This window comes from Corvus kubaryi, unplaced genomic scaffold, assembly GCF_017639235.1.
Source record: "Corvus kubaryi isolate FWS band 111438036 unplaced genomic scaffold, C.kubaryi_AGA036_p1.0 37334, whole genome shotgun sequence".
In the NCBI taxonomy this organism is placed as follows: Eukaryota; Metazoa; Chordata; class Aves; order Passeriformes; family Corvidae; genus Corvus; species Corvus kubaryi.
Genome location: NW_024581108.1, coordinates 11,432,932 through 11,459,989, shown reverse-complemented (window position 1 = coordinate 11,459,989; position 27,058 = coordinate 11,432,932). Strand labels below are relative to the sequence as shown.

The window sequence follows — 27,058 nt, the reverse complement described above, 5'->3', positions numbered from 1 at the left end:
TTATTGGATTAGCTATATAATCATGTTTTAGGCTGTAAGTCTGTGCTGACAAATGAACACTTTTCATTTGGCTCAAGGTCCTCATCAGCAACGGAACTAATTTTACATTCTCACCCATTAAGTGAATAAGATGTGGAAAAAGCTGTCTGCTTTTTGAAGTGTAAATTTGCTGCTACAGGCTGTGCAGACCAAAGCTCTTTTGAAGCAGTGAAATGAGATCATCTCTAGGGACATGTGAACCTGACAAAGTTTGGGTCATTTCTGTGGAAGGTATGGTGGGGGGGAGCCATTCGGATGTGGTTTCAGTAGTGACTTATATGGGGCAATTTGGAAGATGCTGAACTTTACAAGCTTATTCTTCAAATTTGTGAGAGGACTTGAACTAGAAGCACAGATCCAAACTTTCAGCCCTCAGAAAGAAACCTCCATAAACATCTAACTGGGTAGTTAGCCAGCACAATTTGGGAGTGCTAAGCAGGCTAGGTGCTGAGCCTCTCCTGCAAGTCACTTTTAGGGGTTGGATGCTTCCCATGCTTTCCCCTACATACACACACCCGCATACAAATGGGGATCCAGGACCTTTTCTTGAAAATACACTGGAGGTGAAGGAACTAGACCATCACATCTCACTTCCCACCCTGGGAAGAGTCCCAGGAGAGAGGAAGATCACAGCTCTGGACCTCATCTGGTTGACAGTCCCATAAATTGCAGCACAGCCCCAGCTTTGCCCTCTGGAAGCCCCTGGGAGGGGGCTGTGCCTGTGAAAGAGGCATGGTGGGCATGGAGGGCAGTGTGGACAGAACGGGAAGGGAGAGGACTCCTCAGAGAGCTCAGTAAGGATCCCTGTGGTCAGCTATTGTATGGGGCAGGATTGCAATAAGCTCTAGGGAGCAGTGTTGTGATGCACCACAGTTCAAGCAAGGGTGATGAGGACGTTGCTGACATCAGCTTAGAAGAAGAATCTCATGAAAACCATTTAACTTTTTAGATCATGACAGAAATATCCCCAGGCTGTCTTGTGTGCCTAACCGCAGTGCTTTTCATTTGGAAACCAACAAAAATTTCAGATAGGTTTGATTGCTCATTTGTTAATTTGATTCCACACCCTTCACTTCGTTTGCTCACTGTGGAACGTGCTTGCATGGCTTAGGCTTTTGGTCTTCCTTGGAAATTGTGCAGTTTTTTCATATACTTGATTTCTTATAGTCCACCAGTGATCCATGGACCACATGCTAAGAAACACTGTGAGAATCCTGTGCATTGCTGTGTGGGTATAACAAAACTAAAGGAAATTACAGGAAACCCAGGCTGGCATATTTGCATGCGAAAATAAGCCTAACCCATGATATGCCCCTCTGTGAAATGGGCACTGAATTAAGTCTTAATTCAAGCACCTTGAGCATATGGTTTTGAAATTGTTTTTCTAAGAGTAGTGGCTATCAAAGAGTAAAGATGTTTGTTGGGTGCTTGTATAAAGCGACAACTTTTTTAAAAATACCCTCTAGGCATATACTTGCACTGCTTTCACCCTTGGTGTTTTTTGGCCAGATGTACTAATATTGTGAAGGAGCATCTGACCAGCAGAACTGAACAGAAACATAGGTGGGTAACCTCTGTGGAATCTTCACCTAAAAAATAAACTAAAATAAAGGCAGCTGAAAGCGAGGTTTTCACTCCCTTCCCTGAGCTCAGCTTTCTAGCTTTGCTGTTGATGGTGCTGTGCCCACCACCAGGCTTAATTGTCTACTTGCCTGGACACATGGACAGGAGTTTTGGCCCTTGGAGCAGCCCCTCTGCAGTCAGCATCGATTATGCAGGACCTCCCCTTCCTTTTCCTTATCTAAACAAAGCTGTAAATACTTCTCTATCTCACTGTCATGTTATGACAGTTAATGAGTTGACATCCGCAAAAGACTTTCAAAGTATAAAATGGTGTGGAAGTTCTGAGCACTGTGTTGTGAAGGTCTCCCTTTCCCCAACTTAAGGCAGAATGAGTTAAAGTTAGCCAAAGGGGAAAAGAGAAACAAGAGAGACTTTATGAGTGTACCAGGGGAAAAGGAAATACTGGAGAGAAAATAGACCCATTAGCAAATGAGGAAGGAGATGAAGTTAATTATGATTTTAAAATGGATGAGCATCAGAGCTGCTTTTTTTTAAAGAAAAAAAAATCAGTCCTGAACAAAAATAATAAGGACTGACAATTAGGAAGAAGTGGAGGCCTTGTGAAAACAGGGGGTTGATTAAAAAGTGAGGGGGAAAGAACTTGTAAAACACAAATATGTGTAAATGAGCAAATCTAGATGAAACTCATCCAAAGAACAACGAGAAGCTAATGGATTTTTCTAAATATTTACCCATGGCAGATGAGGAAAAAGTTATATCAGAGAAAAAAAAAAAGGCAACAACAGCCACAAAAAAAACTAATGATGTTTGGAAAAAAGATGCCAGTGATTACCTGCCAATAAGTACTCGTCTGTACTAAAAGCAAGAAGCACAACTGGAGTGAGCAGGCAAGCAACGTGTCTGTTGGGTTATGAAGCCAAGCATCACATTTTTTGGGTTATGAAGCCATGCTACACAAATGAGGTTTCATTATAGAGTTTCAAAATACACCAATGAGAAACCCAATACATTCTGGGTCAGATCCAGAATTGCTGCTCTGCTTCTTTACACCAGCAGATCTATTTGCAGCATCTGAACTTGAGTAAATCATTTGATAGAAATACCTTGCAAACTTGTGTTTGAGAAAATAAATCCAAATTGGCTTTGATAGGAAGGGTGTCATTTGGGCTGAGAATGGCAGTATGAGGCCACATAGAAAGTGATCTGAAGACAAAAATTAAAATAGAGTCTGGTTGTAAATATGTTATGATTATTTCAGCATAAAGAATGATTAAGACATAATTATAAAAAGAAAAACAAGTTACTGTGTGAGCAGCAGAACTAGGACACCCTGGTTCCTGGTGTATTTAGATACTGTGGCTGGATTCTCAGGTGGCTGATAGGATTCCTCTGTGACAGCCCCTCTGAGGCAGGGGTGAGCTGGCACCTCAATGGGGGCATTGGTAGGGGTGCACTTCATGATATCTGTGATAGTCCTGTGTGTATGAGCCTTACACAACCTCCAAATGCAACTGGGGTCAAATGGCCAATCTTTCCAAAAGCTCTGAGGAGGGAACTCAGAGACAGTGATCTCATTTGCCACAACCATTTATTGGGAACTCAGAGTTTAAAATCTTGAAAGAGGGCAGATTCTGACTGAAAATTGGATGAGAATTTGAGACCCTGCCCCTCTCCTTTCTCTTGTTTCCGAAACACTGTGCCTACATGGATGTAGAACATAGAGATAATAGCTGTAATGATCTTATTTTCATACCTACTTCTCAGCTGTTATTTTAGAAGCTTCCCATCCTCCCCTGCCAAAAGGACAACACATTTTTCCAAGGAGCTATTTGTTCCCTTTTAGTGTAAACGGTTAAGGAAATAAGAAGTTTCTATATTGATTATTCTGAGATATATTATTCTTTAAAGCCAGTCTCTGACTGCTGAACATGTACACCCAGTATGATCAATAAAACTGCTTCTTGCAGAGAATGATGCATACAGAACTTCAGACAGGTTAAATTTGCCTGTTCTAGGGAGGGGATCAAAGCTCACTTACAGTTTATGATATTCAACCTTCAGTATAAAGCTAGATCTGCAGAACCTCCTGAATATCATGTCTATGTCTCTGTTGCTGCTCTGGGAACTGAAGTGAGGACAAGGCCACCATTTCTTGTCTGTAACTAAAAAGTATCACTGAGTTCATGGGGCATCCAATAGCTTTTTATATGAGGACAGAAGGATGCAACTCTTTTTGAGAATAATGTTATGGTGATTCCTTTTCATGTCCAATTACTATTTTCTACTTGTTAATAACAGAAATTTTAAAAGCTTCTAGCCTTATTAGATTTCACATTTAATAAGAAAATGTGTCCTACATGGTTTCACACCAGTAGAGAGGTCACAGCACACATGGACTGAGAAGAAATCCCCTTCAACAGCAGGAGCTGTGTAACACCTCAAATACGGTTTTGAGAAAAGTGACTTAGCAGTTTTCCTAGCTGTAAAGCTGGCTCACAGATGCATGGAAATCTATGTAGAAATGTACTTCCCTGTCTACCATCAGGATTACAAAGCCCAAAATGGAAAATATAAAAGGAATGGTATGAAACCAGAGCCAGCATATATTTTTTAAGAGCAGCAAGGCTCAGAGAGCCAAACTCCCACTTGTAACCTGTGTTCTTCCCATGGCTCCAACACAAAATTACACTTGGAGTGGCAGTCTTATAGTGAGGAGGATTAGGGTGTCTAGAGACTCCTCCTCTTCCTCCTCCTCCTCTTCCGTGTCCTCCTCATCCTCCTCTCCTTCGGGTCACATATCTGGGGAGCACCCATGGCCCTTTGTCTGCTACTGGGTAATGCTGAGCATAAGGATGTGGGTTGACACAACCCAGTTCCTTCTGTGTTCCTTAAGGTCCTGGTTCCCCCTTCTCATGCTTTCCCTTGCAGATTTCCTTATTTCTTAGTAGTGCAACGTTGTATATTGTGCATTTGCTGGGAGTCTAAAAAAGCAAGACAGATTTTATCTTTTGGGCTGTAGATATCTAATGCCCATTATAGGCTGACTAAATTTAGTAGAGTGGCAATTCACCAGACTACTAAATTTAGTTAGGCCATCCAGTCATATCATTTTACTTAGCTTAATATTGGATATCATAAGATAGGGCCTATCAAACAGTATGGCTCCAGCCTCCCCAGCTGCAGATTATATTATCACTATAGCTTTTCAAAACATTCATGCTAACTTTTTTAAAGCCTTGACATTTTTTAGTTTGTGTATTTTGTTACAAGTATATAAATATGGTCAAAATTAATTTGGTTTTCACAGTAAAGATCACTGTTAAAAAAAAAGATGCTGCTGTTTTCATTTTAAGCAAAACCCTTGACTTTTCTTGTTTAACTTCAGTTAGAATAGCAGGAATTTTATCATCAAAGCTAGGTAGACAAGGTGTAGTCCCATTTGGAGAGAAATGTTGCACAATGTTTTTCATTGCCTTCACGCGTTTCTCATTGCTATCAAATTTCAGCTCTGTTTCAGATAGAAAAGAAAAAAAGCTTTATGAGAATCCAGACAACCTAGCCTGTGACAGCAAGAAGGAGTTCTCAGGGCTGAAAATTCAAACTTGTCTCAATGTGGAGTAAATGGAAAGAAATCCCATGCACAACAGCTGGAGTTATGGCAATGGGATCAAATATGACTAACAGAATGGCACTTACAAACTCATCAGCCCTGCTACAATTCTTATGTATTACAAGGAAAGAAAATTGCAGTAGCAATATTCTGGGAGTCTGTGGACTTATTATATGGAAAGAAAATTGCAGTTGCAATATTCTGGGAGTTTGTGGACTTAATCTTTTTTGGGAGGCCTTGAAAGGGAGCCAGTGTCTCTCCATCCCGAGTCAGTCATTTCCTATCCAAGTAAACTGAACTGAGATCATCTAGATTCTGGTCTTCGTTTCTAATGAGCTTTCACAGTAAAACAGGAAATAATAATCTTGAAAGGGGAAAAAATGGTCAAAAATCACTCAGAGAACATTTAAAGGTTTGTTCTGAACAAGCAGGGCTAAGAAAAAGGCCTGAGAAAAGTGTGTCCTGGGATCACTCACAGTTAAAGCGCTGATTAATTAAGCAGAGGGTCATTCTTCAGAAAGACTCAAGGGCAGTTTTGGCCCTGCGGCTGTAATTTGGACACTTCTGGAGTTCTAGATACACTGAGCTATTCTGTGCGGGGCCTGTGAATATGTGCATTCTTCTGGCTGAACAATGGCATCTTTATTCAAATGGGAGCCACTAAGTAAGTGGCTGTCTCCTAATATGGGTGGTATTTCTTCCTGCTCTGCCTCAATCTCTGCTGCTTTCCCGTGGCCTTATCAGTGCTTTGTAGCACAACTTACAAAATGAAATCTATTCAGAATACTAAAAGCCCCCCTGCTTTTATAGACACAGGAAAAAAACCCCAAACGCTTACATATCCTCCAATTCTATGGCAGGGTGTTTACTTTTTTAAATGCAATTCTGCTTATCTGACGCTGGTTTGGAAATTAATAAAATGGTGCCTGGCTTTTATTGTTTTGACTATGGGAAGGAAATTAATCCACAACTATTACAAGTGTTTGATCCAAACAAGCAGAGATAAAACTACAGTTTCAAGAAACGTCGTTCCCTGTTTGTCAGGTATCCTAGTGCTCCTGACATGTCTGATTTATTCCTCCCTTGTTTAGCAGCAACACTGTCCAGGTAGGTGATGCCCATTCATCTTGCTTTGTGTAGGTATTTCTTCAGGGTGGCTTTATTTATTATGCCTTAACTACTGTTCCTTCTTATTCACTAGGTTTAGCTCTGCCAGAGGTTAGAAAAGAGGTTGTTTGTCTGAAGAGACAAGGGTGTGGTGAAAATACTCTGTGCCAGCCAAGTGAACCAAAACACTATCTGAATTAATAAGCAGGCTGGAAAATAAAATTTAACTGACAGAAGATCTGGACCCCACTTGTGCTGAGAGACAGAGACAAAAAGAGTCACAGGAATTGCCATGTACAGCTGGGGGTAGGTCTGGAGAGGGGGACTGTGTCCCTCAAATCCTCTCAGTAGTTCACAGCAGAGGAGCAGGAGTTATCGCATTATTGCTTGGGGAAAGTTAATGTCAATGTTTATGCAATATTAGTTGGTATTGTTAATAGTTAATTTGGTGACAGCAGGCTTGCTGTGAAACTGTACTGCAGAAATCTGTGACTTCCCTTATCATGGGAACTGGGCTGTGGAACCACTCACAGACCAGACCTCTCACGAAGCTCACTGAAACTAACCAATGGCTGCTGGAGTTGCAGGGATTGGGGTGGTGGGACAGACAAGTTACTTGTTTCTACCAAAAAGCAGAGCCCAGGCATCTTTAGCTGTGTGTGCCTCCAGAAATTGTGCTTCCTGAAATACTTCTGAACATCCTAGACCTGTATAACCAGCAAAAGTCACCGTACAGAATGCTGGTTTGGTGTTTCATATAGTTGCAGTGTAATATAAAATACACCATCCCTAGAGTGGAGACCATCTTTGTCCTCCTCTGTGAGAGTCCACCTGTGTGAGTGGGCAGTCACTATCCTTCTTCCCAGAGGCTTTTGCTCCACTCCACCATCCCATGAGTGCTAGGCAGACCAGCAGCCACACTGGTGGTGCCAGGGCAGCCTGAGAGCTGTGGCCCTTGGTGGAGGCACGACTCCTCACAAACCACGTGGCTACCATCTAAAGCTCTCCGAAACATCTGGCAGTCTTTGGGATGGCGACAAAATGGGAGGGAAAATGACTGCCATCGTTCCTAAATTCTGGCTGTTCAGTCTGCCTGACCTGCTAAGCAGTGCATACCATGGGAGAGGGCACTGAGTGGATGTGTCTCCGGAGCCATGCAGGCATGGGGAAGGAAGCCATGAGCAGAGCCTTGAAGGAGTCCAGAGAACAGAAGTTTTGCATTATCCATGAGCCAGAGGCAGTTACTCATATTTACACAGTACTGGGCTCTGGGGAAATTCAGATGCAGGCCTGAAATACACGGCTTGGCAAAAGACTTTTGTTACTGTCACATGTCTGACCTCTGAAAAATAATATTAATTCAAAAGTTAAATGTGTTCAGCTGACAGTGATAGAGTATTTGTGTTAAGGAGGAGATTTTTCAAAGGCATAAAATCAACTTAGTGATGTGTTACAATTGCTTCCTTGACGTCCTACAGAAGGCCTGAATGCACCAGGTTTGGGGGACTTTCAGCTGCCACGAGGCACTCATTGCACCGAGGGGTGTGGTTGTGGGCTCCCACTAAAAGGGCAGCATTTCCTAAAGTGGTTCTGAAGATTCATTATCTTTCTGAACACTTTAAATACAATTATTCAGGATATTATTTTTCCTTGCTTAGTTTCCAAGCAGGCAGTTAGACTGAGCAACCACAAACCTAGATCTTGTAACCAGCTTTGATGTGAGAGAGCAGCATTGCCATAATTCTGGAGATACCTCTTTCTTTTTTGAACTATATTGGCAGTCCATGATACCAGAATGTCAAAATGACATTCACTCTATATTACACAGAGTGTATAAAAATTTGTGTTTACATTTTGTCTCCTTTGCCCTTTTCAATTTTGCTTTGTTTTCATATAGTTTTGTAACTTAAGCTGTACATATTTGGAGATTTTGTTTTTCCTTTCCTCATCTAGCTCTATGGCTTGTTCTGGCTGAAGTGTTCTTACATGATTTGATTTTACAAGAAATATAGGTTAACACACATGTATGTGATTTTTCCATAGTGAACCAATCTGTCTGGAGCACTGGGGGAAAATATATATTAAAGTTTGCTTTCATGCTATTTACAGACTATATTGCTGGCTCTACAAATGATGCAAAATATTAGGAACTGCAACAATAAGGCTTGGGCTAGTTAGCAGGGAGCATAGATATATGGTGGAGCAAACACTCAGAGTAATACTGTTGTCAGAAATAGAATGTACTGTAACCAGGGGAGATAAGCATGAGTAGGCAAAACTGACTATGCTTAGAGCCAACATGCAACAGCAGCTACAAATCACACACTGCTGAGTGACACCTGAAAAATTGAAGCTGATTCTTCTATCAGAAAGAGCTCTTCCTGCTCTAAGTAGGGTGTGAGGCAGGAGCAGATCATGGGGACTGCCAAAGTATGCCAAAATGCATCTGTACCAACAGCACAGAGCAGCTGTGACACTAGCTAGGAGGGGAGGCCAGGCTGTGCTCAGCCTCTGGAGACCTGCCACTTGGTCCTTGTGCTGGTGGCAAGTGGCCCTCTGATAATGGAGTATTTAAGGAAGTGTCACAGAGCCAAGTGGATTGAGAGCAGGGAATCATCGTGGAGGAGTTTGGTAGCCTTTTCCATGCAAAGAAATGCCGCAGGACTTTGGTATTTCCAAGCAGGAGAGCAGTGATGAAAAGAGCCAAGAGTTGTTGCTGAGGTAGAGAAGCAAACCTTGTTTAACAGAGGGTGCATTGCAGTGGGATCAGCAATGTGGAGTCAGTGCTCCAAGTGCTGCATACTAGGACTTACTTAAAGAGGCTATTGTAAAAGTCTTCGAGCCAGTTAATTACCAGTTTTTGTTATGTCAGGAACTCCTTGAGTTAAAGCAGAAAGAAACTATTCATGAATATGTTCCAGTTCTGTAGTTTAATGGGACAAATTAAAAAAAAAAAAAAAAAAGAAAGAGAGAATGAAACTGATAAAATGATTTAGTTCATGGAACGATTGAAAACCCTTACAAAAAAAGCTGAAATTACATATTGTGCCCTATCTACTCTTGCATAAGCCATTGAAATTGCTGGAGACTTAGCTGGACTAATCGTCCATTGCAGTTATGCATGAGCCTTAGGGAGTGCACAGGGTGCATATAGGCCAAAGCACCAGCCTATGAAAGAGAGAGAAATCATCCAACAGCATTTTTAAAAATGTAGATGTCCAGGTATGAAAAGCTAAGAGGCTTGGCTTGCATTTAAAAAGTATTGAGAGCTAGTGAGGAAATTAATTTAATTTATTCACCAAGTGGACTTGAAGAGGTGTGAAAAAAGGACTGAAGTTGGCCAGGTTGGATGGCTCTTTGAGCAACCTGCTCTCATGGAAGCCGTCCCTGCTCCTTGCAGAGAGGTTGGAACTAGATGATGTTTAAGGTCCCTTCCAATCCAAATCATTCTGTGCTGTCTATGAATGCATTCTAGCATTGATGCTAGGCAAGAGAAAACTCTCAGTGGAAAACAAAAATCTATGGAGGAAATTAATGTAGACTCATTCCCTTCCTGCTCACATGAGTTTTTCCCTCTGCACCTCCCTGTTTGCTGTGAAATTACTGATGGACCATGGTTATTGCAAGCAGATTCAGGCCTAGAAGTTCCATCTGATCAGAACAAAAGTAATATTGCATGCTGCATATTGAATTGAACTGCAGATATTGGAGTAACTGACCATTTAGAGCCTGTCTATAGAATACTATCAGTATTCTTCAGACATCTACTTTGCTCCTTCAGAACACCCTGAAAATCACCAACACATCTACTGGATTGAGTTTTAAAAACAACTCAGAAACAGATGATAGTTTTTGGCTCTGCTGGCTAGAAAAGTACTGTTGCCGAGGGGGTGCTTCTTGTATGTGTCTGAGTACCTCCAAAATGACCTGTCATGCATGTATGTGTCCTGGTTTCTCTTGTTGCAAAGAGGGTTTGTTAGGAATTCAGCCTACCTCTTGAAAGAAGAAATGAGTCCAGCATACCAGAATACCCATCTTCCTAATTCTTACCATTCCACAACTGAGACCTCAGACCTGCTCATGTATTATGAAGCATCTTGGAGGAAGCTTTTATGATTTTGTGCCTATAAATGCAGTAATCTCTCAGGATATGGAGACAGTGCAGAGGATATTGAACACAATTTGTTAGATTATTTTCTCTTTGTATTACTTGTATTTTTTCATCCATGGTAAACTTCTCTGTGCTTGGCTTTTCAGAAGTCCCCAAGTCCTACACCAAACTCTTTAGGTAATGATACTACTGTAATGTAGGGCTGACCATACTGTAGAGGTTATCAGCCTTTCAGTGGTGCTCTCTTCCCAGGGCTGATTTCCCATTTGGCATGCTGCTCCTCACTTCTCCCTGCTCCCCTCCCCTGCCCAAGGGCTTTGCTCTGGGTGTAAGAGCTCCTCTGATGCATGCTGAACTTCCAGGGTTCAAGACATGAGGCTCTTGCCATGTTGTTTTTAAAGTGCTAATTTGGTTTTACTAATATATTTTCAATGTTTGGGGTTAGCAGAGCTTGTAAGAACACATCAGACCTGTCAGGTTTACATGTCCACTCGCCACCTCCACCCCCTTACATATATTTTTAAGTAGCTAATTAGGAGGTAATGCCAGTGGAATGAAATACTGTCACAAGATAATGCTCTCACACCACTATAGAAATGGTAAGTAGAAATGCTTATTTTCAAAGGGAAGAAACACTGATCATGTGCCTAATCCTATATTCTTAAACAAGTAAAATTCCTGTAGAGCCTGAGGTGACAACATCCCATTACTGTAGTAGTATTTCTGGATACCAAACTGCCGTAAGTGATGCAGTCATTTTCTCCAAATGATACTGGTGCAGCACTGGAACAGATGTTTCCCGTACCTTTATTAGTCTGTTGTATCTTCTAACTTGGAGGACAAATTTCGCATGTGCTTCATTGCACCAGCTTAGATGATTTTTTTTTTTAAAGATGTGCTTTAGGAAGCAGCGAACTATGGTTTGGATGAAGTTATGCTTATTTTCAATTTACTGACAGTTCATAATGGTGATGCACAAGTCTCGGTTGCTACTGCAGGCTCCCTTTGGTACACTAAGGATCCTCTCTATTTAAGTCAAAGATGGCCTTCCCTCTGTCTTTCCGGAATTTTGGATTTGAGGTTTGTCTTAAGTTCACCTTTCAGGAGTAAACCACCTTACCTTTGCAGTGGGGTGAGGGACTACTCACAGGTAACAGGTACAAGTGCATTAGCTCTTCTGGCCTAACTGCTCCTGCTCCCCAGTAATAGAATTGAGACAATGTGGGGCAGCGTTACCTTTCACTCAGGCTCATCCTTGTGTTTGTATTCCCACCAGCAGTGCTGCTGGGGGCTACACTGTGCAAATTCTTCCCCAGATCACCTGCCAGGGAGCCTCTCTCTGCTACGAGGCATCAGTAATGGGATGGCTATGTTCACCTTTACTGCCTCCCCCCAGGGAAGCCTTCTTTCTACTGCAGCTCTGGACTCACTTTAGATGCAGGGCTGTCTTACAGACAGGTGAATACTGCAGTGGAAACTGGAGGCAGCTACAGAGCTGCTTTCACAGAAAGCCTGACAATGAAAGCATTGAGGTTTATCCTGATCAGAATTAAATTGCACAAGTTCTCAGTGTTTCTCCATGGAAGGTGGCCATTGGTTTTCAGAAATTACTGCTGTTTGCACTATTAATGAAGCTTCATCTTTCCATTGGATCATCTCTTAACCTGCTGTAATTGTTCTGATTTTTATTTTTTACCTTGTTCACCAGTTCATGTCTAAATAGAAGAAGATGTTTATATTGCATACATTCAGCTTTAATTGGCCCTTAAAAGAAGGTGTTGATTAGAATCTTCTCAACATCAACAGCTCACTCGCACAACATTCTCTAATTACTGTTTATTAATTTAGTTCAAGTGGCATAGTTGAAAGCCCTGCTCAGATGGGAGAAGTAAATTGTCACTGGTATTGAATATGTAAATTATGTGCCATGTAAGTTTCCATGAAGAATGTTTAAAGTTAAATGTTACCCACATAAAGCCTTCCAGTTTCATCTAAGCCAGCCATATGACAGCTTTGCAAAAAGTGTCATGAAAATTTACCAGCCCTGGCAAAAAAAGTACTTGCCTATCCTTTACTTTTTCTCTATTAACATAATCATGATGATAATAATAATTTATTTGGCCATCAAAAAAAAAAAAAAAAGTAATCATTCATTCTGGCTGGCTGGAGATTTGCAAAGCTGCCAATTGAATCTGAATTACATGTTGCTACAGTATAGACATTCAGCAGCCTGGATTTCTTGCCCTAGTGCAGTAACCCTCCCTTCTCTTTAATTAGCTTATAAAGTCAGAATTTCTTTAACAAAGTACTCATTAAACATTGCCTTGTTACATTACTTTAAATGCAATTAAAAGTTTTAAGAGTGTTGTGGAGTTTGTGTGCCATTGTCAGCATCCGTGTCACTCACTATCGGTTTCCACCCACTCACACAGATCAGAGGCCTCCTGTTAAACATAGATGGCACTTCATAGCGTTTCTATATAGACTAGGCATAAACAATATCCTGATGACCTGACTGCATCTTATATTTCTGGGAATAAGAGAGGAATGGAGGGGAGGGCATTCTAGAGGAAGGAGGAGCTCAGAGTATTCATTGTCCTTCCACCTCTGCAGTTCTCTCTCTGTGGCCCTTTGCGTGGGAGTAGCTGCACATTGCTGGTAAGTTTGCTGCTTCCAAGTCTTCCCAGACCAAGCTGCATGGGAATACCACATAGTTATTCTATTATGCATCTGAAACAAGAGAGACCAGACATTGCTTTAAAAGAGAATGAAAAATATCCAATGCTTGAATGCTGCTTGGGCCTTCACCCAGTCCTCACACTCTCGCTGGCTGCTGTTATCATGAATGGCACCAATCAGTTCCAGGAAATCTCTACAACAAGCATTATGTCATATATGGTTACATCATTCCCTCTAACCTCTAGAGCTTCCTGTTGACATCTTTGGAGCTCTTCTACTACCAAATGGTATTAGAAGAAATGCCAAGCTGTATTTTTATCCATTTCTGTCTGCCAAAAGGAATTCAAATGTTTCCCTTTTGCAGGTTTCACCTGCTGGGTCTCATCTTTGCTCCTTAAAATGAGCAAACCTTAGTGGGCCTGCTCAGGGTCTCTGCAGATGTTTCCATAAAGGATGGTAAGTGCGTGTGAGGGGTTCTTGAGACAGAAGGGGATAATGCCTCTGCAGAATGTATTTATTCTTAATGTCTACCAAATTGCTAATCCAGCCTGTCAGTTGTGTAACCTCTGTTAGAAATTCCACTCCAGGAAGCTGTTTCTCTGTTTCATTCTTGATTTTTTCCTAGTAGATGCTGCTTCCTAGTGTGGGCTATGTTTCACCCTCTCATTGATTTCAAGCATTGTGCTGCTTGGCACATGGAGAAAGATGGCCCTTTCTCCTTGCAGGGCCATCTCCAAAGGTAGGAGCCATTTCTCTCTTGGAACAGACAGTGACACCCCATCAGCTTCTCCTTGCAACCCCGACTTATCCAGCTACTTAGCTGAAAAAAGCAGGGCTCAAAGTCTTTCCAGATCTAATGTGCAAGATTTTTCCTTCTCTAAAACCGCTATGCTCCTTGGTTTGGGTCTTTTTTATTCTTATTTGTCTAGTTTATACCTTCCTTTCATTCTAAGAGTTTTATTTTTGTGGCTGTTTCTGTGTTTGTTCACTGCTGCAGTAGGTATCAACAACATGATTAAATTCCAGCTCTGACTGTTGCAACATAAGCGTTCTGCCTTCATTATCTGCAGTGCCTAAAACTATTTGATCTCTAATAAGTTCACCTGCAAGTGTGCCTCATTTGCATGATGAGGCTAACTGGTGCAGCCTGGGTGCATATTGGTCTGTGATTTCAGTTTCTCTTCGATCAGATGCATCAAACAGAAGGAACTATTAGAATTGCCAGCAAATGTATTTTTTTGTGTTAATCATGCCAGAATGCTAGCAGTCCCAGGCAGCCTTACCACGCTGGAGAAATCCAATGATAAAAGGCATGGAAGTGCTTCTGATGTCAGATCACATACAAAACAGGGCTATGCTGGGGATAGTTGGTCTGGTTTGATAGCACACAGTGTTAAGATCACACCCAGCACGTGAGCAGGTTATTCAGTAGCCTCCTTTGGTGAGCTGCACATCCCACTGCCCCAAGCCCTTGAGAGAGCTGTGCCACCCAGCAAGGAGCTCTCCCCTGGCCCATCAGTCTCACAGCTGCAGGTGTCCTTCAGCCTCTCTGAGGGTCTCTGCCTGACTGTCCCCAACTCACATTCATCCTTGCTGGTCCTGCACTTAGACCCAGATGATGTTTATTTGGCAGTAATACGAAGGGTTTTACTGCCCAAAGTATGTAGGAGGAGAAAACGTGTTTTCTTACACCAAGCTTTTAGGAACCTGAACCTTTCTTTGTGTCTGAAACAGAAGCAGCAGACTTGAAAGCTAAATGGAAGAAGAGAACAGCAGCTCAGTGATTGTGAGATTCGCAGCAATAGTGCTGAAAATGTGTCAAGTTGCCTATTTCCTTTCTAGATCAAGCACAGGATAGGCCTGTGTGTTTTACTGTGTTCAGCATGACTTTAAGAAATGTGATTTGCCCCATTGCAGCATCCCTTCTCTAATTCAGAATTCAGCTTCCTACATTGCAGTTTCATTTGAGACAACTTTTAATTGAGCTGAATGATCTCTGAGAACATCAAAATGTCTCTCATTGATCCGAATGGGTCCTAGACTGAGTTTGCATTTCATACACAAAACCAACTGTTTTCTTTCGCTCTTGGGCTCACACAGAAAATAAAAAACTAAACCAAGCAGGACCAAACAAAAGAATTCTGAGGAGCTTATCAGCAGTATTTGCTTTGTACAGAACAGTAATTTTTCCCTAGCACATACTTCCAAGAATTTTTTTAAATGTCATTCATACATCATCTGCCCCAACAGACAATAGTTGTTCCAGAGAAGCTGTTGCTCTCTATTAGGTCAATGATCAGTGAACTAAACATTTTCTACTTAGGCCTTCATATGATAAAAGCCTAAGAGCTTTGAAGGAGCCATTACAGACTATTGCCTAGAAGAAATATCCATTTGAAAATTCAGCAATTATGTACTTCTATAATAGCGTGTAAAAGGAGCTCTGGACCCATTATGGGTTATTGAGTAAATAATGTATTTTTAAAAGTGTCTAAGTAATTTATATGATAGCCTGTATTGGCAGCAAAGAGTGATTGTAGACTAAACATTCTGTCTTTCTTTCTTTTTAAAAATCTCATTTAAATCCCTAAATAGCAATTAAAGAAAGAAATCCCTGATGCAGTTTCAGTATTTCTATAGTAGTCGATAGCTAATGGCTCTGACTTTGCTCCACTGAGGCTGCCATTTTGTGCTGAGACAGTTTTCTCTGGTCTGACTTACTTTTTTTGTCTTGATTGGATAAGACAGGAGGGCTTCATTATCAAATATAATATAGAAGTGTCCAGAGGCCTCCTGGAGGTCAGATTCACAGTCATCAGACCTACGCATAATCAGGAACAGCCACTAGCTGGAAGAGCCACAAGCCCAGAGAGAGAAGACAGCGAGCTGTCAGTCCCTATTTTGGGGAAAAAATGAGTCTTGGAGAGAGGAAATATGTTGTCTGAGATCATGCAGGGAACAAAGAACTTTTGCCTCCGAAGTCCAAGTTTCGTTTCCCCACTTTATATGTGGCCCTTCCATGGAGAGGCACAGGCTGAGCTTCTCGTTGCTGTGCATCCTGAGTGCTAATGCAAACTGCTCCTCTATCAGGTGACCTCAATAGTCTTGCTTCAGACCACTGCACTCAGCCCTTTCAGGCACAGATCCTGGTCAAAGAAGACAGGAAAATAATGCAGTTCAAAAACTTTACATTGCAGCAACAATGCGCTATGAAACATGCAGGAAAACAAACTTGTTTTCCTCTTGTAAGTGTGGAGTAAGTTTCCTTAGTCCTCCAATTTGTTTATAATACTGCTTCCTGCCATAGCAGGGGTAGTCACTTCTTTAATACTTTTCTGACAAAAATTGAAAGAAGAAGTTGAAACAGTTGTTTTTTTAAGAAACACCAGTACTTGAGCTGCTCTGAATTTTGGACATTATCTTAAGATCCCCAAATACCTATTAGACCAAGCAGCCTTCAGTGCCCCAGGGACAGTACTGGATTTCTGTACTACCTGTACATTACAATATTGCTATGGGCCTGACTTGAGGCAACAAAAGTAAAACAATTTTCTGCCTATGGTGATGCTCTTTTTGATGGTACATCATCTGGCATAAGTTTGAGACAAAGTCACTTAATTTGGTGTTCTGGAACCTGTAGGTCCATACCTGTGTTGTAACTCATTTTGTACATGAAACACCTTAACAGCCAGCAGGAAGCAAGCATCTGTTTTCCATGACTGCCAGGGGTTCTGATGTCCCTCTTTAGAGGCTGTGTAGTGCCTGCTCCTTCATATGTGTGTTCAGAGCATGTAGTGTGCTTCCCATAGCTAGCTACGCTCTTCAGTCATACCTCAAGAACATCACCTTTAGACCTGAATTTGAATACATCTGTTTAATTTCTCATTGTTTAAGAAAAGTGGTTCTGATGCAATGAATAAAAGTGTGGTGTTTTAGCTGCCTTCTCGGAGATGTCGAGATAGGTCTCTGTAGCGAGGCTGCTGGCATGTGAGAGTTTGTTTTTCATGTGTTTGGAAAGACACAAAGAAGAAAAGAAATGCAAGGGTACCAATGAGCACATAGCTCAGAGGACAAAAAAGAAAGGAAGTGACTTAATGTAGGAATGGTCAGGTAGAAGGGAGAAAGGTGAAGTAAAAAACGGTGAAGGACTGGTAGCAGAGACAGAAATAAATGAAGAAACAAGGTGAAAGGCGTAAATACGTTTAAGTTGTATTTGAGCAAAACAGGTAACGCCTAAAAAAGCAATCGGTCTCTCTCGTGGTTAGACTGTATTTGTCACTTAGGAAAGGAGAGTTATCTGTTGGGATAATTGACTGGAGTGATGATGAAGTACCTATCACTGGAGCATTTCCATGATAGAGAAGTCAAAAATCTGGGGAATGCTGACAGGTATTGGATGAACCCTTCCAGTTCTATTTTCTATGACCTCAGCATCGCATAATGTATGAGTGGGAGAAGTATCTCAGTTGTGTGATCATGGAAAACATGTTTCTGACCTGGTCACCTCCTCACTGAAATTCTCTATGATCTCAAACAGTAAACAAGGCACATATTTGGAAATGAAGTCTATGAGGAAAATTAATATAGAGGGAGAAAAAAGGAAAAGGAACCAGTTGATCTGCAGACAACATTTTCTTCTGACCTATGGACACAATGACACAACCCTTGCAATTTCTTCTTCATACTGAACAGCCCCATTCTGCAACAAATACCTAGTTTGGCTTAGATACAAACCCAAAACCCTCGCAACTTGAGTTAAAGGATCCCGGGGTCTTTCTTCCAAGAACAGAGTTATTAATTGATCTACTGTGCTTCAACTCTAAATAATCCTGTTTTCCCATTCAAGGAAAATTTCTCATAATTTCAACCAAAATCACAATGAAGTGATCTGGGATTATTGATTATTTCTATGCAAGCCACCAGTTACCATCACACTATAAAACAAAGTGCAAAACAGGCTTTTAAAAGTAAAGTCTGGAGAGGCATCACATTGAGATGAAACAAACTCATTCTCCCACCATGTGGAGTTTCTCAGAGCTTGCCAATATGACCTAGCAAAGCCAAGTATGCCAATATCAGTGGTCCTCCCTTGGAGGCGGGAGACTTGGATTGCTTCAGTACATATATACATATACTGTATAAGAAGGCACAGCCTTTAAAGTGACCACTCTTTCCCCATGCAAATCTGCCCTCTGTTCTGTTTTTTTACACTATAGGCCACTGAGTACAATGCTGGTAACTGGAGGAAACTGCTTTTTTTTTCCTTACAGTACTTTAGAGACATTAGATTCATTATTTGAGGGTGTGTATGAGATTCTGGAAGTAGAATTTATGTCTGCTATGCTGTGAGATCTTTGGTATGATATTGACTCACTCATTGGCATCTGAGAGAGGTTTGGGGAATTCAGCAAGTTTTCAGCAATCCAGTTTGAGAGATTAAACAGAATTATAGCTTGCTCAGATTTGTCCTAATTTTTATTAGATTTTCACCATTTCTAATTGCATAAACATATGCAGCCAATTATGCAGGTGGGGACTGGGATGATGTACAAGGACATTCAGGCTCCATAGGCAGCTGATTGGTGGACAAAGTAATAGGGCACTTGGAAAGACTGGTATTTTTTTCAGACCATTCCAGGGTAAAATCTTGTCCCCATTTAAACTGAAGCAATCAAGAGAGGAAAGATTTTAGCTGTAGATTCTGTTGGAACTGGAGAAAGAGATGAGAGGAACCATCTGATGCAGAAAATATCCAGGATGAAGGTGGTTGTTTTGGGCAAGATTCATTACTTATTTGTCTTGGACACAGGAAAAATAATGTTTCAAGACCATAGAACTAGCCTGATAAATATGGTGATATCAGAAGGTTTTTGATCAGGGCTAAGCACAAGACAAGCAATGGTTAACAATTTCAGGTAATAGCAGGGCAAATGAGAAGTCATTTTGTGTGAACATTGTAATTGTTAGCAAATGCCAAGCTGTAATGTGGTCAGCAATATTTTATATTTTGTTTTAGAAAATAAATCTTTTTTTTCTATGGATAGGAGAGCTCTTGGGCCCCAAGTTGAAGTATGATATGTGTATGGTAAAATGACACCAGCTGAGGTACTGGCCTAGCTGTTTATGTGAGTAGTTTCACATGAAATAATATTGCTGTCTGTATTTGTTAAGGGAATGCTGCTGTTGACTTATTTTCTACAATCAAAACAGAAAGAGGGGTAGGAGGGAAAAGTCTATACTCAGGTTTTTGCTCTGCAGTGTTCTTTATCTCTGGTATGGCATCTGCACTATGAAATTCACCCTGAATCAATGGACACGCAGATGTCTTCACTTCCAGCAGGGAGGACACAACTCTCAGGCTGAGTTAGGCCATTTGGAGAGGTTTACTAAAATCTCCATGGGTTACAGACGCAAGACTTTTCTCTCACGCTGGTCTGGAATGAGCTCTTGGTGGGTAAGTAAAATTTCACTTTTTTTTCTTTTGAAAGTAGAATAAACCAAATAAGTTGGTCACATATTTGGACCTGGACTTCCCAGAAAAGGTTTGCAAAGTCCTCTAAAAAGTCAAAATATTTAGTAAACAGATCATGGAATATTTTCTAGCAAAAAAAAAAAAAATACAAGAGGGATTTAATAATGTTGGGATGTAGTTTTCTGTTAATGACTTTATTTTCTTCTTCCTCCTGTTTAGGCAGTAACATGCGAACTCTGACCACATCACTGGTGTGAAATTGCTGATTAACCTTTTGACTCTGACAATTGGGACTTCTCTCAACACCAACTGGTAATGCAAAAGACCATTAGTAGTTAATATTGGGACATCCCAGCTCCAGATGTCAAAAGGTTAATGAAAAATCAAGTATCTTGCTTTTACTGGGGAACTTGGAAACCTTCCCCCAAAAACAGTTCATTTTTTCTGATAAATAAGCCAGACTGCTTGAGCTGAGAAAGACGGGTGTTTTGCTAATGTGTACAGCTGTTAATTGAAAAATATTTGGGTATGCATGTTCTTCTGGATGTAGATAAAAGAGAGGTTTGTTGGCGAAATTAGCTGGTCTTGAACACCCCTTTGTTCAAATACACTACTTAATAATAATGCTTTGTTCTTTCTGTAACAGCCATGGAGGAATTTTGAGTGGAATACTCATTTTCTTTAAGTCATATCTGCCAGTAATCATTCCTGGCTTAAGACCAGCTGCCATTTATGTGTTTTATGAAAATATAACAGTTTTACACTCAAAACTATTTTCTTTTTAGGTAAAAGCTTCAGCAGAAGCTGGTTCCTCATATCTACCATAAATGCTATTTGTCACAGATTTTGGTCTTTAAAACAGAAAGATAATGTTAAAACATTTTGATTACCCTTTCCTTACTGCTATCATTCGCAACCCATCTTTTCTAATTATGGTATTAGGACATTTACATAACCGGGAAAAGGGTCCTTTAACTACATTTCTATTATGTTTGGCACTTCTGTGAAAGGATATTATATTCATGTGCATTAGAGATTGCTTATAAAAGATCAAGACAATAATAGCAGATCAGACGATAAAGGTTCCCTTTTCTCCTCCCAGACAGGCTGTCTCTGACAGAAGAATACAGTTCATCAAAAGTGTCTGCAGGTTGTCAAACTCAGTGAGATTTGGGGACACTCGGAGGCTGTCATGGCCAACAAGAAGATTTTCTGTAGGGTTCTGCCATCATTCACCCTCAGGAAATAATCACTCACTACATTCTGCATGCTCTCATGATAGAGCTCTATTTGAGAGAAAAGAGCCATTTTATCAAAGGACAATATATCCCTTCTCTTGGTCCATGTAGCTTCCATTATCAGACCATAATAAATCATATTTATGTTCTCAGTTAATAAGACTGATTACAATGCAGGTTACAGGCATGGGAAAAGAAAATCAGGTGAAAAGATGTTTTAATGAAAATATGATAAGCAAACAGCTTCTTGTGGACATTTCAGGCTGTTATTTGTAATGATCACAGGCAATTTTTGATACATCTTCTTTAGCAATGGTTTAAGCTGCATAAATTGGCTTGCCACTTTATACGTTGAAATAGGAAGAATCCCAGTGTCCTTCTTATGTTGTCTAGAATCATTATATACATTATAAGCATAAAATGAGTTTAATGTATGTGCTTTGAAAAGAAGGGGAAAACAGAAAATCAGGGAAGGATGATTTTAATGCTGCTCAGAATGATTTTGAAATTTTCTACTCATCTTTGTTACTAACGGTGCATTTTCCATGAAATTTAGGAATGACATGTACTGCTTTCATCTCCTTAAAATTAATATACTGTGCTCTCTGTTTTTCTCAATTTCTTCAAAGGTCTTCTTAGAGCACTGTGCAAAGAGACAGAGAGAAATTGTCCCCTCAAAGTATAAGCATATCTGCTATTAATGCTGAGGGGAGTTAAGTGTCTGCTTCAACAGGAGAATATACCCCAGTGTCCTGAAGGGCACCCTGTTAAAATGGTGCAAGAATGTTTAACTCTGGCACATGTGATGCATTCAAGGGCAAACTTCCATAGAATTTTTTAAGTGATTAAGGCAGTTTTTTATTAGGGTAAACATTCTGATATGATTTCAGCATATAAGTATATGGAGGGAAGTGGCTGATGGATTGTCTTGCTCTCATCTTGTGAAAAGTCTTATTTTGCTATTATGTTCAGCATCATACTTTCAAGAGGAAGTTAGAAATTTAAGGAATAATTTCCTCTTGCTGATATATAATTTTGACCAGGTCTCTGAAATTCTATAGCACTTGTAGAATGGTGGTGACAAAGACTCCTTGGAGCTGTGTGCCTGCAGAACCTATTCTGCTCTCTGGTACTTCCCTAAAATCACTCTTAAACAAATTTTAAAGCTTTGTATTTGGCCTGGCCCTGGAGAATGGCCATAAAATTACCTTAAGCCTTTTAGGACACTTCAAAAGAGCAGTGCCCATATAAGAAACAGCAAACTGCTCTTCGAAGACAATATCTTGATATGACAACAGGCGTAGATAATGTACTTCATGATGGAACTGTTTGATACAGAGAAAAACATGTTGTAACTGCCTTCACCGTGAAAGGGGCTTAAAAATGCTGCCTGCCAACTCCACAAAAACCAGAGCTGCGATTTCGGTTAAAGGCCAGTGGATTGTATTTTTCATGTCAGTTTTCACTAACCTCAAACATCACTGTTATGACAGACTGTCATCCAACCAAACCAGCACTCTGGTGCCATTCAAGCAAGCAGGAAGAAAGCAAACATGAAGGAAACTTAAAAGTCCAAGTAGTAATTGGGGAGTGCATGTGAGCGAACTACTTTTGTGTAACAATACTGATTACTGAAAATGAAACACTTAAAAGAAAATAAACAAAAAGGAGTGCTTTCTGAGCCAGTGGTGGTTTTTTGGCTGGCAATTTCTCTTTGTTCTGTTTCATGACACCAGGCTCAATGGTTGAAGGGGTGTTCTGGGCCAGATGTCAATCACAATGTCTGACATAAACAAAAATAGCTAAAAAGGCACGCCAGCATCTTCCTTTTGTTTTCCCATTAGCTCCATTTTTCTTTTCATAGGCTGACAAAAAATTACTGCCTCCAAGTGAATTCAGTAATGTCACTATATATCTAATATCTAGGAGACCTTTTGTTTTAGTTTTACTGGGCTTAACCACAAAAGACACTTGACATTGACAAAGAATCTGTCAAACATACAATGATCAGTGCAATGAAACCTCTCATGACAGAAGGGCACTATTCTGTCTCCCCCTTGCCTCCAGCAGCAGCCTGTCTGAGCAAAATATGCTGGAGCACATGTAGCAGCTGAACCATTACAGAGCAGGCCAGAAGCTGAGATGTGTCTTGTTTAAATTGTCATAGCATATTAGTATAATTAAAACTGCCAAAAGAGTAGAAAAGATAGATGGAAATGTTACATTACTTGTTTCTAGAGATTAACCTCCAGCCAGAACTGAAACAGAGAGGCACGTTTTGGATTTCTTAGAGCTCTGATATGGTAGGAAACCAGCCCAAGAGTACATCTCTCAAAGTGTGAGACATGAAGTCATAGTTCCTATATTTACACAAAAAAAGCAGAAATAGTGTTTCAGACAGACACTGTTTCCTCTGTGATTACAGCTCCTGTTGTGGCTGTGCTCTGCAGAGCAGTTGTATCATCTCTCAGCTAATTCCTTTTCACTCCCCTCTGCTTTTGTGCCCACAAGGTCTTGACACCTCTTGGGCTTGCTGATGAGCCCATATCACCGCTCTCCACCCTGTCCCCATAGGTGGGCTTGGCTGGTGCTCCAGGTGCCAGCCCAGTAGCAGTACACAGTGTTCCATGGTCCAGGCTCTGGGTCTCAGCAATGCCCAGAAGCAATGGTCAGGAATTCATCCTGCACAGGTTTCATCCTTTGGACATGTTCGTCCCTGGGGAAGAGAAACAAATGCCTACTGGAGGCAGGCACAGATAGACCAGCCCTGAGACTGCTCTTGACTCCAGCTCCCTTGTGCACAAGAGAACCAGAAAGGGAAGGCTTAGATTGCTTTGCCTAAGCTGTTTCTGCTTCTCATCGCAAGGGAAGATGTTTGAACAATGGCTTCAATTTAAAATCTGACCTTTCAAATGCCAAGCTTCATGCTTGTTTCTGCGTTGAATGTATGGATAAAACATACGGCTTTCTGAAACTGACCCTGAAAATTATGTTCTCTTCATCAATGAGATGTTTTTCTTCCCATGCTTTGTTACCTCTCATAACGATTCAGGACAAACTAGTTATGATCCAAATTTATAATTATGCCCTGAGTTATATCCGGTGGTGAGAAAATGATTTAAAACCTTCTGTGTATTTGTTCAGTTGTACATGTTGGAACTCAATTTATCCAGAAGCTGGGGAGGACCTGAACTGGCTCCAGCAGTTCTGAAAGAGAGAAGAAGCAGCACAACTGCCCTCTAACAAAAATGGTACATTCAAGGAGAAGCTTCAGGAATCAGGTAGGTCTCATGTTCATTTTTTCTAGGATTAATGAACTTCACAGCTTTGCCACATTTTCTGATTTGCTTTAAGTAGAGAGATGTTAAATGTGAGCCTTAAGTTTTAGGTTCCTCCATATTTCCTGTATTTCCCAAATTCAAATCTTGGTTAATGACTTCTCCATATAGGGTTTCTCTTCAGTTTCTGCCAGGACCTGTAGATGTGCATAACTAGTAAAAAATATGTTATCTGCATTTAGTGTTGGCTTTTGGAACCCTCACCGCCAAGTCACCTCTCCACTGAATCTCACCTCACATGCATTTCTGTGTAGTGCCAGGAGAAGAATGGAAAATAGCCATGAAGTAAAAGCAGATTCTGCTCCCATTAAAGGCAATGAAAACTGTGGTTTTAGTTCTACTTACTCGTAATAGCGGAGAAAAATGAAGTGGAAACAAGCACAACAAAACACCTCTGCCAGCTATCTACAAGCTAACCAAGGCTTCCACTAATGAGGTGCTCTGGCATTTTAAGAAAGACAGGTTCTTCCAGAAATGGAAAAATATATGCTGAGTTTTTCCTTCAGCTCTGAAAGGCTAGTGAAAGAATAACAAATTGTACTTCAAAAAAGGAATGACAGTCAAACTTAATGCTGTCTGTCCCATTAAATACCTACATATCCCCATACAGTTTCTTGTCAATTAAATGCTTTTACATATATGTTTGGCAGCTTGTTAAATATTGATACTTATATACCTCACCTAATTACTGACTGTATTTACAGGGTCACCTAAATGACCATAAAATTTTTGAGAAAGTTAATCATATCAAATCACAATAATGGAGTAATTTTCAGGTCAAATTTTCTAGAAGACTCTATACCATAGACGATCACATAGTCTATTAAACAGAACAGTACAGTTTGTGGAAAAGATAATAGTCCAGATCATGAGATAGCGCCAGATTTCACATTATGATTTCCAGATGTCTTTGTGAGCTCAATGCATAGAGCATTGGTTCAAGTCTAATCTGCATGGCAGAAATGCAAGTTGTTCCAATTTTCTCCTCACTGGGGCTGTGTGGAAAAGCAGGAGGACATTGTGCTGCTGCTTTGGAGAGAGGAGTTTACCTGAAGGACAGGGGAAAGTCGCACCTAGCAGTGTCCACATCCTCATCTGGCTGCAGAAAGCTGGCAAATCTGCTTGTGACCTTCATCTTCCCACCTCAGCAGCCCTTTTTTCTGCACGCTTTTCTCCACACGGACAGAACTGGCCTCCCTATCTGTCCCTGGTCCTAACCACTGGAAGCATCAACATTCTCTTTTGTTTAGAATGCTGAAAAGATCTGAATTACAGCAGCCTGTCACAGCTGTCAGGCTTCTGTGACAACCTGGTTGTATTATTCTAAGCAGTGTGCGTTGATTCACTGGAGACAGAGAGAGAGGGTGGACTTTGCCAAACTGAAGCATCATATACTCACTCAGAAGCTCCTGGAGTGAGTGTCTCTGCAACCATCAGGCAGCTTCCCAGCTGTTTCCAGGGTGCAGCTTTGGAAACAAAGTTCCCCTAAGGTCCACTGTAAAACAATGTATTGAATCAGTTTCCTGAATCAGGGACTAGGTGAAGTCACAGTATATCGGTGGCAGCCTGGGGGATTTACAGCACTTTGCAGGGTAGCCCAGTATCCTCCTGTGCCCAGAGGGGCCACAGATGTCCAGGAGTTTCTGGTGGGTCATATGTAACTATAAACATGAAATAGTATTTCCTCTGTTACATTCCTGCTGGAGAGCACTTTACTGGTACAGGTAGGTGGGCTAGATAACAGTGCAAGGATCTGCTAGGACATTTGCTTTTCAATTCCAGCACTGTTAGGCTGGGAAGTGAAAAAGAGCTCTGCAAACAGAACAGGTGTCTGACATGACAGTGCAACGGGAAAAAAAGCTCAAGGTACTTTTTCTCCATGGAAATCTGTACAAAAAATTGTCAGTTTGGGGCTTCATGAATTTCTCCCTGGAGTCAAACATTCAGTGTGAATTTACAAAGGAGTGTGAGCAAGGAGTATTTTGCCTCCTTCAATCCTGTGCACAAAACCTCCCAGGGTTTCAATGAAGATTTTAGCATCTCTTGCAGTCTTCAAATGTTATGCTGTGCAAGGATGTGCTTATACATAATTTTGTAATTGAAATGGCATGTTTACTGTTCTATTTCATGCTTGATTGTGTTTTTTAAACACCTTTACTCATGCTGTTAGAAGTGGGATTATAATTAAAATGTCCTGTTGAACACCTTGTTCAGTTCAATGAAGGCACAATAGAAGTATAAATACTTGTTCTTGTTGACTCTGTGATGTCAGCACAACAAATGCAGTAAATGTCATAAAACAAATCTCTCTTTCGCCAAAGCATCTGTCAGAAGGGAAGGGAAAACAGAATCTGTGACTGGGCAAAGAGGGGCCCTCTCCTTTGGAAAAAGGAAATACTTAGAGATGTTATCTGTGACATAGATGTGTTAACTAATGCATGGAATGATTGATTGATTTAGCCAGTTATGAGGCAAAAAAAAATCAGAGGGGAATTTGTTCCTCTACTCACAGTCCCTTGGCCTAAAGACTAAGCAGCACTTTCTCCTACACTTGCCATTAGGAAATGCCAAGTCTGCCTGTGAAGTATTAAGGAGCGACTTATACTTCTTAATATTCCTGTTTCCTTAAAATATATACAGATACGCAGACTTCAAGTCTTTATGGTGGAGCGGAACTATAACACAACGTCCAAATATTTCTAAGTCACAGTCCAGTGGCTTCAGAACTTCTGCATAGCAATAATGGTTTCATTTTCTTTGTGTTTTCTCTTGTAGTCTAAGCTACCACCAATGATGTGATGTCTAAACCTTTCTGGCAGGCACTTGTTCAGTCTTAAGGAGCTTTAAATTACTTCACAGCTTGAAATTCCATGCAAGTAG

At 40.8% G+C, this 27,058-nt stretch overlaps 1 long non-coding RNA gene across 4 annotated transcripts; it reads left to right on the top strand.

The window, feature by feature from the left end:
• The first annotated feature begins 6,497 nt into the window (after nt 1-6,497).
• LOC121665690 lies at nt 6,498-27,049 on the top strand. 4 transcript variants are annotated; one of them, XR_006016459.1, is made up of 5 exons: nt 6,498-13,586; nt 19,539-19,584; nt 19,822-19,914; nt 23,985-24,121; nt 26,954-27,049. It is a non-coding gene; the product is annotated as an uncharacterized LOC121665690 (long non-coding RNA). The 4 variants fall into 4 exon arrangements; XR_006016460.1 differs by lacking the exon at nt 19,539-19,584 and having other exon boundaries at nt 6,499-13,586; XR_006016457.1 differs by lacking the exon at nt 6,498-13,586 and having other exon boundaries at nt 13,602-19,584.
• Nucleotides 27,050-27,058: the final 9 nt, after the last annotated feature.